The 11,966-nt window shown below is 42.1% G+C and overlaps 1 protein-coding gene across 2 annotated transcripts in view; it reads left to right on the top strand.

The window, feature by feature from the left end:
- Window positions 1-11,966, top strand: part of RNF144B (ring finger protein 144B) — a 184,220-nt gene that overhangs the window by 77,926 nt on the left and 94,328 nt on the right. Inside the window, exon 1 of one of the 2 annotated variants that reach the window (XM_040460602.1) lies at window positions 2,654-2,765. The exons of the other annotated variant lie outside the window; for it this stretch is intronic. The gene's annotated coding sequence lies outside the window, so the exon portion shown is untranslated. Of the gene's footprint in view, window positions 1-2,653; window positions 2,766-11,966 lie in introns of those variants that run through there. 2 annotated transcript variants of the gene reach the window in all.

Here is an 11,966-nt window from a genome sequence, read left to right as displayed (position 1 = left end):
AGAGAGAGAGAGAGAGAGAGAGAGAGAGAGAGAGAGAGAGAGAGAGAATGAGAATGAGAATCCCAGGCAGGCTCCACACTGTCAGCACAGTGCCTGATGTGTGGCTCGAACTCACTAACCGTGAGAGCATGATCTGAGCCAAAAGCATGAGTCAGATGCTTAATCAACTGAGGCACTCAGGTGCCCCTATTCTAATTCTCCTTCTTATTGCTACTGCTACATTACTCTTAACAGATATAAGAAACAACAAGTGAATATATTTTGGCTGATTGGGGTGCAGGACAATTCCATGAAGATCCGACACTTAATTGTGCTGTGTACATGTGTGTGCTCACATGTTTGTGTGTATGGTGGTATATAATTTACAAATGACTTAGAGTAGAAGAGAAAGAAGACCAGAAATTGTGCCTTGGATAGAGCTCCACTGCCAAAAATTTAATTCTCTAGAACGACCAAGCAGAAACTTTCTTCAGCCCCAGTAGGGTTGTAGAAATGATGTTTTGGGGAATGTTCTGAACTGGATTAAAGTCCTTTTACTGCTTGCACACTATCGCGAATTTTGTTTTAAGTTTGATTTATTTTGAGAGAGAGAGAAAGAGCACAAGAGCAGGGGAGGATCCGAGGGAGAGTAAGAGAGAGAATCTTAAGCAGCATCATGCCCAGTGAGTATGGAGCTTGACTCGAGGCTGGATCCCACGACCACGAGATCACGACCTGAGCCAGTATCAAGTCGGACGCTTAGCTGACTGAGCCACCAAAGCGCCCCCACACTATCTTGAATTTTCTATTTCTTGAGTCATATCAAAGATCAGCACAAATCATAGTTTGTATTTAAAAGATACCTATGCTTATTTATTTTACATGTATTGAATATTTACTATATGAAGTATAATCCTAGAAATGAAAGACATTTTCTGCCTTCATTCACAGCTTAGGATGGGAGACATGCAAATCAGTGCTTAAAATACGGTGAGTAAGTGCTGTGGTAGAGTATGTAAAGACGACCTTGGAATATCCAAGTCCCCCTCCCAGACAAGTGGGGACCTGCTCTATTGCATTTCAGTAAGGGTATTAGCATGGGAGTTGTGGAAGGGGTACTTAATACAAGTTATCTCTTGTCTGTGGGGGTATATCTAGGGATACATGCTGACTCCTTACATGCAGACTTGTTTAAAGAAATTCCAGATAAAGAGGCTTATTGGACTGTTCAGTTCTTAGGGATTCATGCATGACATTCACAAAACTATGCACACTGGGAAATGTGCAGCATTTTCCATATGGACATGAATCTTCTAAAGGGAGAACTCATAGCTTTCTCCTTTCTCAAAAGGGTCTATGATTTCCACAGGGATTAGAACCATTTCTCTATTGTGTAAGCTGATGGAGAAGATGAATTGGTAAAGAAATGATCCTGTGGGGGCATCTGGCTGGCTCAGTGGGTAGAGCATGTGACTATTAATCTCAGGGTCATGAGTTCCAGACTATGTTGGGTGGAGAGTTTACTTAAAAAGAAAAAAAAAAGTGATCCTGTGCTTAAGAGTTCCTGGAGGGATTTCCTTAGGACTTTCCCCATAAATACAGAAGTTATCTGTAATAGATGATACATTAAAAAGTATTTTAAAATCAAGCTATACTTGCCTATACTGGAGTATCCCAGTAAAAAACAAAAAACAAAAAAAACCTTGGATCGAATTATTCTGTAAACCGAAAAATTTAAGGAAAACATTTTTCTGTATTCATAAATTCTATATATAACCTTCCTATTGAGATATCCATGGTGATGCCATTACAGCCACCATGACTACTGTCCCAAGGAATTCTAAGAGTTATCATTTCATTTGTATTTACCACATGCCAGAGGTTCTAGATATTTTTTAAAAATGTTTTATTTATTTATTTTTGAGGGGGGGGAGGGAGGGAAGGAGAGAGAAAACACAAGCAGTGGAGGGGCGGAGAGAGAGGGGGACAGAATCCGAAGCAGGCTCCAGGCTCTGAGATGTCAGCACAGAGTCTGCTGTGGGGCTCAAATCCACGAACCATGAGATCATGACCTGAGCTTGAAGTTGGACACTTAACCGACTGAGCCACCCAGGTGCCCCTCTAGATGTGTTTTCTGATTTTTACAACTACACATGGCAGTCATTATCTGTATTTTTTGGGTGAGGAGATCAAGGCTCAAAGAGGTTAGAAAATGTAGTCTCGACGAGACAGCTTGTATTTAGTAGAGCCAAGATCTGAACACTGCATTGGCAGATTCAAAAGTCTATGTTCTTTTCATAGCATGATACTGACTTACTTCATGGTAATGTGGTTTACTCAAGGTGTTTCTGATTTTAAATAACTGAAGTAAATTTGAACTAGCTTTAACAAAAACGGGCAATTTGCTTTAAGGACCAGGAGTGTCTTGAGGAATTCAAAGATAGGAATGCAAGTGGCTTCTGGAAGGAACTGGAACTGAGAAGTGGAAAGCCATCATTCTTTCTCTGACTCTTACATTACCTCCTCTATTGCATCTCCTTTATTGTGCTTTCTCTGGGTTTTTCTGTAGCTCATATAGATGACAGAATATGGCTGTGGCACGGCTTCAACCAAGTGCAGAGATTAGCTGTTCCTAAATCCGAATTCTGAATTCCTGGCAGAGAGAATCTGATTGGCTCTGCTGCAGACAGACATCTATTCTGGGTCCAGTCAGCTTTAACCAAGGAGGCAGAATTACATCGTCCAGACATGACTGCCATGGGATTTGAAGGCAACATCCTTTACTGGTAGGAATGTTTAACTCTTGTCTTTTCCCACTCATCTGGTTTGACTACAGCCCATTCTGGGTACTCTAATTATTACATGGAGAAGTCTAAGAGTCCCTCTACTCCAGGTTTGACCCAAGGTTATAGCTCTTTGAAGAGAAAAGAAGTCTATGACAGACTTGGCTGCTGTGTTGTCATGTCAATTTTTCCCCCTTTTGAAGTACATCACGTCATTATTGTCCCTCCAGTCTTGTTCCTTATACCTTAATTGCCTTTCCACACACACATACATGCGCGTGCACACACACACACACACACACACACACACACACAACTCACTCACACAGGAATACCATTGCAGTATCTGCTCAGAAGAAATCATCTGCCATCGGAGTTCACCTTTTGCCCTGGGCTACAGTACAGCAAACTACTGACTTTCTTTGCCAACATAAAGTGAATAAAACCCTCTCCCAAACTGTTGCCCTTATTATCTCTTTATGATAATGTTGAGGGCCCTTTCCCCTATAGTCGCCACCTATCTAGAAATGGGTCCAGTTACTTTCATTAGGCACAGTGGGAAGAAATTCACCTGGGGCTCTTAGGAACAAATGGTCCAGGTCGTTTCTCAACTGAAGGAGCTTCTAAGGAAGGAGGTCAAATAGAATCACCCAGTTATAGACACCTATACTTTCTATATTCTTCTGCAGCTGTGAGGAGAAACTCAAGGGGAAAAATTTATTGTTACATTTTCTGGTAAGTGACCCAAACTAATGAATGCTAAGTGTTCCAAAAGTTTGTTTGTGGGTCAGTTGTTTAGAACTTAGAACTCATTTTACTATGGAAACGATATTATACTTGGTAGTTTACATTTCTAGCCATACCGTAAATGATCATTTGGTCTACAACATAGCTGAAATGCTAATTATTATCTCATAATGTACTTGCTCTTAAAATTGGGGTCTGGACTCTTTTGTGTCTAAAGCCTTGACTTCATTAGCTTCCCGAATACTAGTTCTCCTGAACTTCTCTAAAATTCGATATTCTCTGGAACCTTCACTTCCTCTCACTCTAAACGAGGTAGAGAGAAACCATGGAGGCATGCAAGTGATGGCTTGAGGGTGGCTCCACGTATTGAAAGATGCAGGTGTACTAGATGTCACAAAAGGAAGGATAGGAGTAGAGAGTAGAGAGTTTAATGTCCTTAGTGACTCCTCTCAAAAGGATAAGGGAGTCAGGGGAGGAGGACCAGGGAGAGAAGAGTGACTGACTGCCACATTTGATAAATAGGTATTGTTGTGAGTGCCTGTGTGTAAAATATTTATTAACTTTTTCTTTCTTGCATGTACTTCTTTGAGTTTTTTTTTCCCCCTCGAGTAGCCTACAAAAAATTCATGATGAATTCTACAGAATTCCCCATTTGTTTAGCTGAATCCCTGAACTTAACCTCCCTGGGGTGAGGCATCGTGACTGCACGGAAGCCCTGACAGGTAACAGGAAGGCAGGCACCGGCCTCTGGTTGTTGTGTAATCACAACGTGCCTTCATGGGGATCCTGCATAAGTGTTTTTAGTAGATGATTTCATCTCCTCCTCTGACTTGGACCCAGACAACTTTACATTCTCAGCAAACAGATGGACAACAGGGTTGAAATAGGATCTTGTACTGAAATAGTCTTTGAGTCATATACTTTGACTGTTCACTTTTCCAGGAAACCTGCCTCCTCCTCCTTGCAGGAGGCCAATGCTGACAATTAATGTACTCAGAGTTGTTGGACTCTCTTCCCAATGTATGTTTGCTATCTTTCTTCTTGGTTAAGATGGGGCTTCCACTGAGATAGGAATATTGTCTGGTTTGCTCGGGCAAAACACCTGGCCTTTTGCCCTGAGTAGATGTTTAAGAAGTAGAATTAAAATGTTTTATACCAACCTTCTATTTTTGTCTTCCTTACAAAAAAGTTCCTGGTATGAAAACAAGGGGGGTTGATTTCACCTGTAACTTTATTTGGGGAAGCAGGAGCATTGGCAGAGAGTCACTTGACCGGGTTATTAGGCGCTCGTCCATGTTGGGCCGGTACCTGCCTGTTTGACCCCAGGGAAGTCTGTTCAATTTTCAGTGCTCAATTTCCTCATCTATGAAAGGGGGATGATAAAGCCAACTGAAAGGGTACTGTGAGTATTCCGTGGGATGATGTTTGTGAGAGCATCTGATGCGGTAACATTGCTGTAGTAACAGGTTCTGATTTGTTTTCAGGAGTTGGAACTATCCTTCCTCTATACCCAGTTTGTAATGGGCATGCAGTAATTTGCTTAAAGACTTGTTTATTCTAAACCTGGAGCATTGTACTCAATGCCTTTCACTCAGTCCCTGCAGAAAAGGTGTATGTTGTTCACGCCTTTGTCATTTCCGCCTTCATCTGAATTTCTGAACACAGTATAGAACCAGGCCCTGTATAAATCAGGCATGGTGTAGATCACAACGTCTGCATCCTGCTCATTTGGATCATTTATTATGTTTTTGGATGAGAGCCCTAAGTTGATGTGATATCAGCAGAACATCTTGACCGGTCTGAACTGTTGAACGGAAACAATGAGCATGGAAAGGACAGGCGGCCACTCAAGTTTATCGTGTTCTTTTGAGCTCTGATTTCTGCTTCCCCATCTCCGATTTTAGTAGCCACAGGTAGGTAGCACAACATCCTGTACGAGGATGCGTAAAAATTAAAGGTTGGAAAGATCAGAAGTGTTTCGTTTGTTTTGTTTTTCAGAATTTATGTAACAACAACATAATATGGATGACTCTGAAAAGTTTTGTCTTCTGTGGGTCAAAGAGGATACGATTTGGGATTGGTGATTTTCCACATAACTTCAGCCTTTATGTTTGCAGATTAGGTCATAGGAAAGGAAGCCAAATTGACCGGAGGACCCCTGATCCCAGCAGAATGATCTAGGATCCTTGCACCAAAGTTTCTATCATTTGTCTTGATTTGTTCTCTCTCCTCTTTACACGGGGAGGTGAAGGAGTCTTCTTTCCTCGCCCTGTTCCTCGGTCGGCCGCATTACTGTCTCACACAACTGCACTATTTATCTTTATTCATTCCTGCTTCTCAGGGCAGTCATAAAATCACCTTTTTGTCTTTAGAGAAAATCTGAAAGTTTTAACATATTACTAATGAGCCTCATTGTGTTTAAGAAAGCACTGGGTCTGGACAATCAGGAATAAAGCTAGAGGTGACTTTCTCTGATGATTAACTGCTTTTATTATCCCTTGGAAAGTTTATAAATGAGTAGTTTTAAAGTTTTTTTTTTTTAATGTTTTTAATTTTTAATGGAATGCCTTGGCTGGAGAAATTTTTTCTGCCATCAGTAGAGCTTATCTGCCATCCATCTCTCTCTTTTCGCTCATGCAGTTCCTTTTGCCCAGCCCCCTCTCTGTTGGCTCCCCACATTTCTGCCCAGGCTCTCCAGGTTCTGCAGGGCGGGGTTCACAAAGCCGCCTTCCGGGATCCGGATGGCACAACACTGGGGCACTGCCCTGCCTGGTATACGTGTCTGACTTTTCCTACACTGCATGTTTTGTTTATTTTTGTGTTCCCAGCACCTAATAAAGATCTCCGTAGACAATAGGAGCTAAATAAAAGTTTGCCGAATGAGTTGCTTCATTCAGGGTAAGAGCATTGTGTGTACTAAGGACGGAAAACCAGAGGAGGCCAGCTCTCCTCGTGGGGGAGGAGGCAAGTGGAAATGGAGAGGGTGTGTCCCAGAAAAGTTATACCTTGAGTCACATTTTGGGGACGGAGGAGCTGTTCATCAGGTGGGAGAGGTGGGGGAAAATGGGCACATGGAGAGCCAGAGGAATTAGTGAATGTGAGATTTGGAGCACCTGAAAATAGTTTTGTGTGGCTGGGACACAGATGCAAAGTGAAAGGGGCAGAAGATGAATCTAAAAAGGTAGGCAGGTTATACGTTCCTTTGAATTTTGTGCCCCCAAAAAAAAAAAATCACTTAGGTCATTGGCCAGAATTATTCTGTCATGCACTGATGGATGGTATAATACCAGCTGGGATTGGATCTCATAAGGATTAGATGAGTTACTACTTAATTAATTTTTGTAACGATGACTTCAAAGTAAATTGGGTGGCTATACTGGTCGCTGTTCGAAATGAAAGTCTGCTGAAATCACAAACAGATCTTAAAAGTTTTAGGGGATTCTACCTGACAAAATATTGGAGTCATAATATAACCCTAAATAGTTTATATCACGAGAAGACTTTGTGGCTGAATCAGTATTTTAACAAGGCTTTTCTGATACATCAGCCACTAATCATTTAAAAATGTGGTTAAACCGGGGCGCCTGGTGGCTCAGTCGGTTAAGCATCTGACTCTTGATTTTGGCTCAGGTCATGATCTCATGGTTCATGAGCTTGAGCCCCATGTTGGGCTCCATGCTGCCAGTGCAGAGCCTGCTTAGGATTCTCTCTCTCCACACCTACCCGCCCACCCCCAATAAATAAATAAACTTAAAAAAGTGTAGGGGCACCTGGGTGGCTCAGTCGGTAGACATCCAAATCTTGGTTTCGGCTCAGGTCACGATCTCACACTTGGTGAGTTCGAGCCCTGCGTTGGGCTCTGCGCTGACAGTGTGAAGCCTGCTTTGGATTCTCTCTTTCTCTGCCTCTCTCTGCCACTCCCCTGCTCGTGCTCTGTCTCTGTCTCTGTCTCTGTCTGCCTCTCAAATAAACTTGAAAAAATGTTTAAAAAATGTGATTATGGCAGTGCAAGCTGGTGCAGCCACTCTGGAAAACAGTATGGAGATTCCTCAAAAAACTAAAAATAGAACTACCCTACGATCCAGCAATTGCACTACTAGGCATTTATCCAAGGGGTACAGGTATGCTGTTTTGAAGGGACACATGCACCCCCATGTTTATAGCAGCACTATCGACAATAGCCAAAGTGTGGAAAGAGCCCAAATGTCCACTGATGGATGAATGGATAAAGAAGATGTGGTATATATATATACAAGGGAGTATTACTCGGCAATCAAAAAGAATGAAATATTGCCATTTGCAACTACGTGGATGGAACTGGAGGGTATTATGCTAAGTGAAATTAGTCAGAGAAAGACAAAAATCATATGACTTCACTCATATGAGGACTTTAAGAGACAAAACAGATGAGCATAAGGGAAGGGAAACAAAAATAATATAAAAACAGAGAGGGGGACAAAACAGAAGAGACTCATAAATATAGAGAACAAACTGAGGGTTACAGGAGGGGTTGTGGGAGGGGGGATGGGCTAAATGGGTAAGGGACACTAAGGAATCTACTCCTGAAATCATCGTTGCACTATATGCTAACTAATTTGGATGTAAATTTAAAAAAATAAAAAATAAAATTAAAAGCAAAAAAAAAAAAAGAATATACTACCACCAAAAAAAAAAAAGTGATTAAATTTAGACATTTTTCTATAACGACTACTGTGAAAATACAAAAGATAATAGGGGCACCTGGGTGGCTTAGTCGGTTAAGCGTCCAACTTCGGCTCAGGTCATGATCTCGTGGTTCATGAGTTCGAGCCCCGCATTGGGCTCTGTGCTGACAGCTCAGAGCCTGGATCCTGCTTGGAATTCTGTGTCTCCCTCTCTCTCTACCCCTCCCCCACTCATGCTCTCTGTGTCTCTCTCTCTCTCTCTCTCAAAAGTAAACATTAAAAAAAAATTTTAAAAGATAATATACGCAAAATACTTAGTACAAAGTAGCTTGCCTGGCACACAGTAGGCGCTCAACAGTATAATGTGTTTCTTCCCCCAGTGGTGCCAGACCTCAAGAAGCTTCCACTTTATGAACTTTTGGGAGAAACTGTAAAACAAAACAAAACAAAAAAACAAAAAAAACAAACCAACACCCTGTCTCCAAGTGTATATTTGTTGAAATATCCGCTAATTCTTTGGTGAGAGCTTGGAATTTCCTTGGTGATTTTAAACAAGATTTCCTCTATTCCGTGTGTTCATTGTATGAGTCTTAGATCACCAGGGCCCATCTGATGTGAGCACAGACATTTCAAAGCCTTGGTGGGACTACCTGTTTTAACAGTTGCTTACATTTAAAAATAGTTCTAGCCCCTTGGCACCTCAGGGTTTCTGTGAATCATGCCGAGCCACTCTTGACATGTACAAATATGTTTTCCTCCTGGATTTGTAGGCGGGCAGCGGGTTTGTCTGTTGTCTCCCAGTGCCTACTTATGCTGGGGAGGAGTTGAGATCCCAGGTTGGAAAACGAAAACTTGAACTAGATGTTTGCTGGGCACCATCCAGGAGCACTGCATGCCTTTGGTTTGTTTTGATTAAATTCCAAAGTGATACAATCGTCTGGCTGTTAAAGATAACTAATTGCCTTGTTTTCTACTTAGAGGCGTGATGGTTCCAGATTGGCAAGTTAGGATGGTTTTGCAGTGGGACACTGGGACGTGACCATTGTCACTGGGGTTTAGTCTTTAGGTGAGCAGGGCAGGCTACCAGGGCACATCACCAAGACACATATAAGGGAGCATTTCTTTGGAGATGTGCGATTTTCCAAGCTCCAGTTACTAGAGTACTAAGTGTACTAAGTAGTACATTTATTAACCCACTTGGATAAAAACAAAGCAAAAGCATACCAAATACAAAAAGTAGAGATTTTTAAGATCACATTCCCTAATTATAATCCAATTAAATTGGAAATTAATAGGAGCACCTGGGTGACTCAGTCGGTTAAGCGTCCGACTTCGGCTAAGGTCATGATCTCGCGGTTCATGAGTTTGAGCCCCGCATTGGGCTCTGCGCTGAGAGCTCGGATCCTGGGGCCTGCTTTGGATTCTGTGTCTCCCTCTCTCTCTCTGCCCCTCCTTCGCTCACGCTCTGTCTCTCTCAAAAATAAACCTTAAAAAAATTAAATTGAAAATTAATAATAAAGATATGACCCCCCCCCCCCCCAAATGTCATTTGAAACTAAGAAATACTCTCCTAGATAAACCTTTGATCAAAGAGTAAATCAAAGAGAAATTGTACAGGGGTGCCTTGGTGGCTCAGTCAGTTGAGCCTCCAACTTTTGATTTCTGCTCAGGTCATGATCGCATGGTTGTTGGAGAGAACCCTGCATCAGGCTCTATGCTGGGTGTGGAATCTGCTTAAGATTCTCTCTCTCCCTCTTCCTCTGCCCCTCCCTTGCTCATTCTCACTCTCTTTCTCTCTGTCTCTCAAAAATAAAACAAAACTAATAAATGGTGATTCTTTAGAAAGCAATAAAAATTATACTTGTATACTCAATTGTTAAGGCATATTACCCAAAAATTTACTCAAAGGAAAACCTATAAAACAGTAAATATATATTATTATTCATGAGGAAAAGACTGACAAGGCACCTGGGTGGTTCGGTTGGTTAAGTGACCGACTTGCTTTCAGCTCAGGTCACGATCTCACAGTTCATGAGTTCAAGCCCTGTGTCGGGGTCTGTGCTGATAGAACTCAGCCTGCTTGAAACTCTCTCTCTCCCTCTTTCTCTGTCCCTTCCCTGCTCTCACATGTGCTCTCTCGCTCTCAAAATAAATAAACTTAAAAAAAAAAAACAACCCTGACAAAACCCCTGCTTCCCTCAAAAAGAAAAAAAAAGAGGTACTGATAAAATTAAAAGTGGCATTAATGGAATAGAAAAAAAAGCAGAAAGGCTAAATAAGACAAAAAATTGGAAAAAGTAAAAATATACAAGATTAGGAACAAGGAAACAGACACAACCACAGTGGCAGGAGAGTCGGAAAGAATTATAAGAAATACACGTGGAAACTGTGCCGAACTCTGTAGAAACAAATTTGAAAATATAGAAGAAATGGACAATGTTGGAAGTAAAACGTAAGTGACCAAAATTGGATCGTGTAGAAAATTCAACCAGATCACCAGAAGTCTCAGTTTGTGCCTGCTCGGCCTGTCCCACCTGGCATTGGTTCTGGACTTTATTATTTTCACAGTCACTAAAATAAGACGGGGTAGTGGTCCTCGACCTCATGAGAACAGGTTTTCGTATGATCTCTGTAGTGCGTGTGGTGAAGAGTGTTTTTACCTTAACGCATGCTTACGTACAACCCTATGTCCCCCTCGCCCCCACCAAGTTCTCTCCAAATGCAAGTTCACTTACATCTCTCTGTAAAGAGCAGCCTGCAGAGCCCCTGCTAACAAGATGAAACATGCTCCTACATTGGTGGCTAAGGACAACTAACTCATCCCAGTCCTGCTGCTGGCGGGAAGGGTCCTCAAGGCTGCTGGCCCTGCCGGCTATGTGGCCTACCGGTCGGCAACGCCGTGGCCTCCCCTCCTCTCTGCCCCCGTGGCCTACAAGAGCACGAAGCTGCCAGGTTGGGCCTGGGTGCGGTCAGCGTGAAGTGTGGGAAGTCTGAATGTTCTCTGGGTGGTGATTTCGTCATTTTTGTGCGGTGTAACTCGAAAACTCTCTGTTTTGTTGTTTACTAACTTGGAAATTTACTTTGGAAGAATCCCCCATTGCAGAAAATGAGCTAAAGAAGTGCAAAGTTTAAAGAAAAGTTGAGTATTGGGTTTCTGTTTCTTAAGAAAGGTAAGGATGAATGTGTAATTCATACACCTACTGAAGCAACATCCACATCTACTTTAAAAATTTGCAGTTATTATTACTTTTTAAGTTATTTATTTTGAGAGTGAGCAAGTGAGCATGAGCATGGGAGGGACAGAGGGAGAGAGAGAGAGAGAGAGAGAGAGAGAGAGAGAGACGAAACCCACACCATCAGCATGGAGCCCTACTCGGGGCTCGAACCCACGAGCTGCGAGATCATGGCCCGAGCTGAAACTGAGAGCCAGACGCTCAACCAAGTGAGCCACCCAGGTGCCCCAAGTTTGCAATTATTTTAAGAATACTTTGCCCGAAGATCAAGGTTTAACACCTGCAGCCTCAGACTGTGTCCTTAAATTTTATTCCGTGAAGCATGGCTCTTCTAAATCTATTCCAGTCATTTTCAACTTTGGTTGCTTACACATACATGAAAGGTGAAGTCACTGCTGTTGATCTGTTGGCTCCGACAGCAGAAGAGAATTTAACACACCAACTGTGCCAGTTTCATGTAAATGTTACCACATGCTTCACAAAGAAAATCAGTTAATTTTTTTACCTGAATGGTTTCATTATTTTCATATAATTCAGGAAAGCTTTTAGGAAAATCATTC

This window comes from Herpailurus yagouaroundi, unplaced genomic scaffold (genome assembly GCF_014898765.1).
Source record: "Herpailurus yagouaroundi ecotype Mexico unplaced genomic scaffold, PumYag 250, whole genome shotgun sequence".
Classification (NCBI taxonomy): Eukaryota; Metazoa; Chordata; class Mammalia; order Carnivora; family Felidae; genus Herpailurus; species Herpailurus yagouaroundi.
The sequence above is the reverse complement of the archived record's forward strand: the minus strand, read 5'-3'. Positions and strand labels throughout refer to the sequence as shown.